Genomic DNA, 8,118 nt, shown 5'->3' on the forward strand with positions numbered 1-8,118 from the left:
CCATCATATTGTATAAAGACTGAACAGAAAGTCAGCTCTTAAAAATAGGTTGTTTGCTAAACCAATGATCTAATAAGCATTCGTTACAGGAATACTGACTCACTAATAATCTATGTTTGTGGAAGCAGGTCACATCTTATTACATTATAGGTATTTCTCCATTTCTTATGTAAGATTATCCAAATGTGCTGTATCCATAACAAATCTTGACTACAGTTCTGTTGGCATTATCATTTACTCTACTTACTTAACTGTAATTGTTGATATCATTATTTCTGTTAAATTTTATCTGTGAATTAAAACCTATTCCTAATTCCATGCTCAGGCTCAAATTTAAAAATAAATACTTGATTATTTACCCCATCACCATGATGCAAATTTAGGATAGAGAGAGAGAATGGAGAAAAGAAGGAAAGTGTGGTAAAAAGAGAGATCCAATCTAGACTGATCCTCATCATGAATATAAATGCAGATACCTTACCCTCGAATGAGGAAAAGGGTACACTTCAACCATAATGGGATGAAGAAATAGGGTAGGGGCAGCTAGGTGGTACAGTGGATAGAGCACTGGCCTTGGAGTCAGGAGTACCTGAGTTCAAATCTGATCTCAGACACTTAATAATTACCTAACTGTGTGGCCTGAGGCAAGCCACTAAACCCCATTGCCTTGCAAAAACTTAAAAAAAAAAAAGTAGGGTAAAATTTTAATTCTTCTTGAGTTTTCACAATGCCTTTTTTTTTTTATTTTAAAAAAATACAAAATGAGAAAAGAAAAAAAAACATTGCCATAAATAGCAAAGTGTAAGAAGATTAAATATAAAACAATAAATTTACATTTCAAGAAAACCTATACAAAAAGCGCTACACATTGTTTCAACACTGCCCAGCTTTTCTTTGTTTCCTTGAAAGTTTTCTTGTTGTCTGCCATGTATGTTTTACTTTATTTTTCCCCTCCTTCCTTCCCATTCTAAAGAAGGTTGTGTGTGTATATATATATATATGTATATATATATACACACATATATATGTACTTAGATGTCTATAAACATATGCATACACACATATAAATAAATGTGAGATTGTAATATACTTATATCCACGTCTTTTGTTTCTCCACAATGGTTTTTTGTTTAAATGTGCACACACACACACACACACACACACACATTCAACAAAAATTCCCCCCCCATTTACATTGACTTTGTTAGTTTGAAGTATTTTTAATGTCCATGATTTCAGATAGTTATTTTAAACAAAAGGTATTGACCTACAGTCCAAACCATAATAAAGTAGAACAAAGAGGACTGGTTTTGGGGTCAGTAGAAATTTGCATTCAAATTCCATCTCTGACCTTTACTAGCTGTGTGACTTTGAATAAAGCACTCTGAGTCTGTTTCCTCATCTGTAAAATGGACATAAAACCTCATAGGGAAGTTTTAAAGCTCAAACAAGATCATGTTTGTACAGTTCTTTGTAATCCTTAAAGCAATCTATTAACAGGAGTTGCTGTTTTTTATTATAAACAAATTCTGATTTATCCAGTTTTGAATTTTTCATATTTCTTTACCTACCTTAAGAGTCTAATCAAATTTCTGGTTTCATTTTGATTAGTAGAATTGCTTAATGGGAATATATTCAAAACAAATTAAATTTACGCAACTAACTAGAAATTGAAAAATGTTTAATACATTTTTTTTTCATTAAAACTGTATTGGTCTGTCTGCAAAGGAGAATACCATCTGTATCCAGATAAGGAGCTGTGGAGTTTGAACAAAGTGCAAGGACTATTCCCTTTAATTTAGAAAAAAAAAAAACCAGATAGCTTATTGTCTGATCTTGTTACCTCTTAGACTTCTCTTCTCTTTAAGGATATGATTTCTCTCTCATCACACCTAATTTGGATCAAGATACAATATGGAAACAAAGTAAAGACTGACAGAGTGCTTTCTGTGGGGGGGGGAGGGGGGAGGGAAGCAAGATTGGGGTAAAATGTAAAACCCAAATAATATCTTTAATAAAAATAAATTTAAATTTAAAAAAATAAAATAAAATTCAGCAATTAAAAAAAACTATATTGGTGTCTTTTGTTTCTTTCACTGCATTTTCCAATTTCCTGATTTCTTCTCATCTCCATGGAACCCTCCCCTTTTTCAAAAATAAACAATTAAGCAAAACCAAGCAGCACAGTCATAGAGTTTAACAACTTGGCAACATTCAACACCTATAATTTACCACTTGTCCTGCAAAAGACAGGAAATATATTTCATCTTCTGTTTGGAGAACTGATTGCAGTCATTGCTTTTTACTTGAATTTAGCTGATTTTTTTATCCTTTTCATTTGTGTTAGTGTATTCAAGACAAGTCTCATATTTCCCAAAATTAATATTTTGGAAAATTCCTGAAATATGGTAGAGATTTAATAAATGCTAGTTGGCTTCACTTGACTTTAACTTATGGAATTGCTTAAATTTCCTTACATTCATACATCACAATTTGTTCAACCATTCTCCAAATGATGGGCACTCACGTTGTTTCTAGTTTTTCTGTGCTATTAAAAATTGCTACTATGAATATTTTGATCAATATGGGACATTCCTTTACTTGACCTCCTCAGGTAGGACAGCAAATGTGCAAAAGTCAATTCTCTTGAAAAATGCCAAATTGTTTTCCAAAGTAATTGGACCAGTTAACATTTGTGCCATTGGTGCAATAGTGTCCCCAGCTTCACCCATCTCTTCCAACGATTCTATCCATCATCATCTTTGTAAATTTGACAGTATGAAGTGGGAACTCGAGTTATTTTGATTTACATTTCACTTATTGTTAGTGATGTGGATAAGTTCTTTATTAAGTTCAATCTTAATAGACAAATAATTATTCAAATAATGTTAAAGCAAAAAATGTACAAGGGAGGTTTGCAAACAAAATAATAACAGCAAACATTTATTAAGCCCCTAGGGGCCATGGACTAAAACCAAAGAAGGCTAAAACTCAACATATTTTTAGTTAGCATATGTACTTAGTACATAACCAGGATATAGCAAAATCTGAATTGCTTCATAAGTTCTGATTGCTGACACCCAACACAAATGCAGATATTAGGAAACCTAGAAAAATTCTTTCAAAAAGAACTCTACACAAAATAAAAGGATTAGGATATTTTTTTTCTTAGTGGGAAAAGATTTCTAAGGACAATAGCATATGACCAGGAGGATGGATCCTATAATTTAAGCTTGCAAGGTACCTTAACATTTAAAACAACTCCCTCATATTATGGATGAGGAAATTCAGTTTTACAAAGGTTAAATGACATATGCCCAGCCACACAGATTAGACTCAGAGCCAAGATTTTAATCGCAGATTCTCTGAATCCAGATTTTATGCCCTTTTGAGCTCTATTTTGCACCTCTAATTAATAATATATCCAGTGATTATACAATGACCTATTATCTTTTTGTTTTCACAATTTGAATTTTTTTCAATGAATAAACATTTTCTCTTCCCATCTGCCCCCATTAAAAAAAAAGAAAAAAGAAATTCCTTGTAATAAATATGCTTGGTCAAGCAATACAGATTCCCAAATGGCTATTTTCAAAAATTTATGTCTCATTTTATATCAGTCCAAGGCCCTGAGAAGAACCCACCAATCAAGTAACCTAATTGACCCCCATCTAGTACCCATCTAGCACCCAGAATTCAATCCAGTCCAACATCAGGCCAATGACCAGGTGACCTTTCTGGCTCAGGTAAGTGATAGCTGAGCCCAGCAGTCAGTTCATCTGCTTAGTCTAGATAGCAAAGCAACTTGCTTGACAAAGTCCCAAAAAACTAACCATCCATTAGAGGAAGAGCCAGACCAGAAGAGTTACCAGCCCATAACTGAGCCACACCCCTGAAGCCAATTTTATGAGGACCTTCTGAAAGAACTTTGAGGCTCTGAAATTCTGGAGTTGTGAGTTGTATGTTCACAATGCATGTCTCTCTACCACTGTACTTCAAGTTCATGACCATTCTTTACTTTCTCATTTCTTTTACCTGATGATGAAAATGATGATGATAATTTCTATAGGAGAGGATACCCCTGGTTTAATCATTGTTAGGCTATTGAGTAAATGCCTTTGCTAAAGAGTCTACTTGCTGATTGTTTTATTAAACATTATTTTATTTTATTTTTTCCAATCACATGCAAAAAATAGTTTTCAATATTTATCTTTTTGTAAGCTTTTGTAAACTTCCACATTTTTCTGCCTCCCTCCCTTCCCTATCCCCTCCCCAAGGAAGTGAGTAATCTCATATAGGTTTATACATCATCCTAAACACATTTCCAAATTCTACTTTCTGATTATTATGGGAAATTACATAGGAAGATAGCTACTTATCATAGGGTTACCCCAAGAATCCTGAACCACTATTCTGGAGATCTAGCCTGCTAGAACCACAGTGAGTTAGGGAAGGGTTGGAGGATACAGGCAATGTTACATATTCATTCATTTGCATTCTCAGTGAAGATTTGAGAAGGGAATGGTAGGCTTTCACAAATATTCTATAGCAGACCATAACTGCTAAGTAGCACAGTGGGTATAGTATTCAGCCTAGAGTCTGGGTTCAAATTTAGCCTGGGACACTTACTAGCTGTATTACTCTGAACAATCACTTAACTCCTTTTGGCCTCAGTTTACTCAACTGTTAAATGAGAATAATAATAACCCCTACTTTCCAGGGTTGTTGTGAGAATCAGATGAGATTAATAATAGTAAAGTATTTCCTGACATATAAGGGCTGTATTATTTATTATCTTCTTATTGTTATTATCCCTATATCACACAATTCACTAAAAGGTAGAAAGACTACAAGATATCAGATTTCTTGATTGTTTCTTTTAAAAAATGGACTCAATAGTAGTAATAATAATAATAATAATAATTACATGTGTTTAAAGTTTAACCAGGCAAAATGCCATCTCAAAATCTTTCCTCCAATAACTTGCCTCATGTTGTACGTCAGAATCATGAAAGATTCCCTAAAAGATCTAACAAAAATAATTTTTCTCAGTATCTCTGTTTAGATTTTATTTTTGTCACCATTTTTATAAGCTTTTCAAAGTTTAAAAATTTTTGCATTTTCATATGCAGGATACCCCAAATATCTTAGGGCAGTTTTGAATTGTTAGAGGTTAAAACTGCACTAAAACTTTTTGGGATACACTCTATATCATCTCATTTTAATCTCATAATACTATGTGAGGTAGATTGTTATGGCATGTGTTATTATTGAAGCTTAATGGATGAGGAAATAGAGGCACAGAGATGTTAAATGACTTGGCCAGGGTCACACAGCTAGGAAGTAGAAGTGGTGGAATTTAATTCCAGTGTCCTGGTAAGTGCTGATGTTCTTTACATTATTATCAAGGTGATTCTTGAATTGATTATGGTCACTGTTCTCATCTCTTTATTAGGGTACAATATAGTGATTTATATGTCCTTTGGTTCTTCATATGTTCATTTGCAGGCATTTTTGAAGGGATTGCCTGAAGTCTTTATCACTTCATAGGCATTTCTGTCATGATTTCTAGTGAGTCCAGTCTGATTATCCTAGCAAGCATGTTAATTATGAATAGTCTTTGGCAGGGTACAAGGCTGAATGAACCATTGGTGTGATGCAATATTGTATCCCTTATGTGATACAGTGTATGAAATTTTACTTACATGTTGCTACTTTATTTTTTTAGTTCAGCGTACCTGTGGCACCTGTACTTATGTAAGGAAGTTTCTTCTACCAGTATGTTTAGACAACTTTTTTGTAACTTATAGTCTTAACAAGTTGCCTGGGAGAAATGATAAGTTAAGAGACTTGCCCCAAAGTTACAAAACCATGAGTTGGAGCTTGGATGTGAACCAAGGGCTTCTCTCTCTCTCTCTCTCTCTCTCTCTCTCTCTCTCTCTCTCTCTCTGTTTCTCCCCCCGCCCCAGTTAAGACCTCAAGAAGTAAAGTTCATTTTTTTAGATTGAGAATGATCCTCAATTTCCTATGGGATTACTTTCTTTAGCAATGCAAGTAGCCCTAATTATGCCTTCTTTTTATGATTTTTGTCCAAATTTTACCACAGATGCTCCATAGAGGAACTACTTAATTTGCTGTAGGCTTTCTTCTTGTTCTGGGTCTTGACTATACTAGTGCAACCTTGGTTTGTGCCTTTGTTTATTTGTTAAAAGGGCATGTTTAACAAGTACCTTTCCACTATTTTCATACCAGAAAATGAAGTTGAAATTTTTTTAACTCGAACATTCCTAGTCCCCAGCGTGAATTTGCTTTTAAGAGAACCATGTAAGGAAACTATCGATACATACCAATTTGTGGAAAGTCTGAATTCTGGGTATTTGTTTGTATAAACAAGTGCATTTGTTGGACTTTGTAACATGTCCCTGGAAAATGTAAAGTTCAAAGTGCTGATAAGGCCCATTTCAGTGAATGGCAATCCACCTAGGCTTCTGTCCTGAGCCTTTAACTTTTTTAATAGTTTGGGTTGCCCATTCTCTCCTACTTTCAGGGAAACAACTTAGATTTCAATGGAGACATTTAATGAACAGATTTTAGATTATTTATAGTAATATGTTAATTATAGTATATATAATTTATATTTAATACATATTATGTATATACAAAATAAAGAATATATAGAAATCTAAATATAGAAAATATAGATGTATTTATGCTGGTGGGGGACTCGCTGGAAGAAGGTAAAGGGAAATCTTTGCCTAACAACAAAGAAGAGGGGGGGCAGTGGGTGCTGGATGTGGGAGTTAAACATTTATTAAGAACCTACTCTTCTTAAAGACAATATTGTATCCCTGTCTTCAAAGAGTTTTTATTATCTTTGAGGGAAATTCGACAGGTGGTGGTAGTGGTGATAAGGGGGGAGAGAGAGAGAGAGAGAGAGAGAGAGAGAGAGAGAGGGGAGAGAGGGAGTGTGAGGGAGGAAGTGGAGAGGAAAAAAGAGAGAGACAGAGAGGGAGGGAGGAGGGAGGGAGAGAAGAGAAAGAGGAGATTGAGAGACAGAGACAGACAGAGACAGAGACAGAGAGAGAGACACAGAGAGAGACAGACACAGACAGACAGGGAGACAGAGAGCGACAGAGACAGACAGACAGACAGAGAGACAGACAGAGAGAGAGACAGACAGAGGGACGGACGGACATCAGGAACTTGCAGCAGCTTGCGCGGGGTGGCCTGCGGGACAGTTGGCACAGCCCGTGGCCACTGTAGCCCGACCCTAGCGTGTTCCAGGGGGAGACGATGTGATCTCCGTCTGCTAGGTGACTTCGGGGTTGGCACGTGGAGGAGCGCGGAAGTGGGCGGAGGCGCCAGGGCACCGGTTTAGTTTTAGGGGGGTGAGGGCATGGCTGGGGAGGTGCTCCGTAGGGGAGGTGGGAGGGCGGGTTGAACGGGGAGATCCATGGGGCCTTGCTGGGAGCCACCAAGGCGGCATCGCTGTGGGCTGCGCCGGATCGGGGCCCCACGAGCTCCAGTCCCGGGAGCAGCGCCGTCGGGGGCCCCCGTCCTGTTGGAGGGGCGTCTGCGAGGACGGAGCCGTCGGGTCAGGGAGTCCAATGGGTCTGGGGGCGGGGCACAGCCTAGGACGCGCTGCGGGAGGCCCGGCAGCGACCCGCCCCCGCAGTCTGGGGCAGGGGCCAAAGTGTCCCTCCGGCAGCGCGGTGACGCGGCCGGTGCCCCCGGGGGGGGGGGCGCCGCGCTCTGGGCCGGGCCGGGGTCCGCTCGCTCCGGGGCCGGGGTCCTCGCACGCACACCGCGCCCCGGCCCGGCGGCCTCTGTGAGAGGAGGAGAACGGGGCGGTCGCCGCGCGCCGGGCCGGGCCGGGCCCAGGGAGCGGCGGGAGCACGGCGGCCGCGGGGGCCCGGCCCGGCTCCGAGGCGCGGGGGGCTCTTCTCCGGGAGGGGAGGGGGCCGGGGGAGGAGGGGGAGGAGGGGGAGGAGGAGCCGGGCCCTGCGCCCGCCCCCGTCACATGGCCGAGAAGCCACCACAACAACAACCGCGGCGACGCGGCGGCAGCGGCGGCCCCGCGGGGAGCGCGGCCTAGGAGCTGCGACCCCAGCGCCCCGC

This window comes from Macrotis lagotis, chromosome 1 (assembly GCF_037893015.1).
Source record: "Macrotis lagotis isolate mMagLag1 chromosome 1, bilby.v1.9.chrom.fasta, whole genome shotgun sequence".
NCBI lineage: Eukaryota > Metazoa > Chordata > Mammalia > Peramelemorphia > Peramelidae > Macrotis > Macrotis lagotis.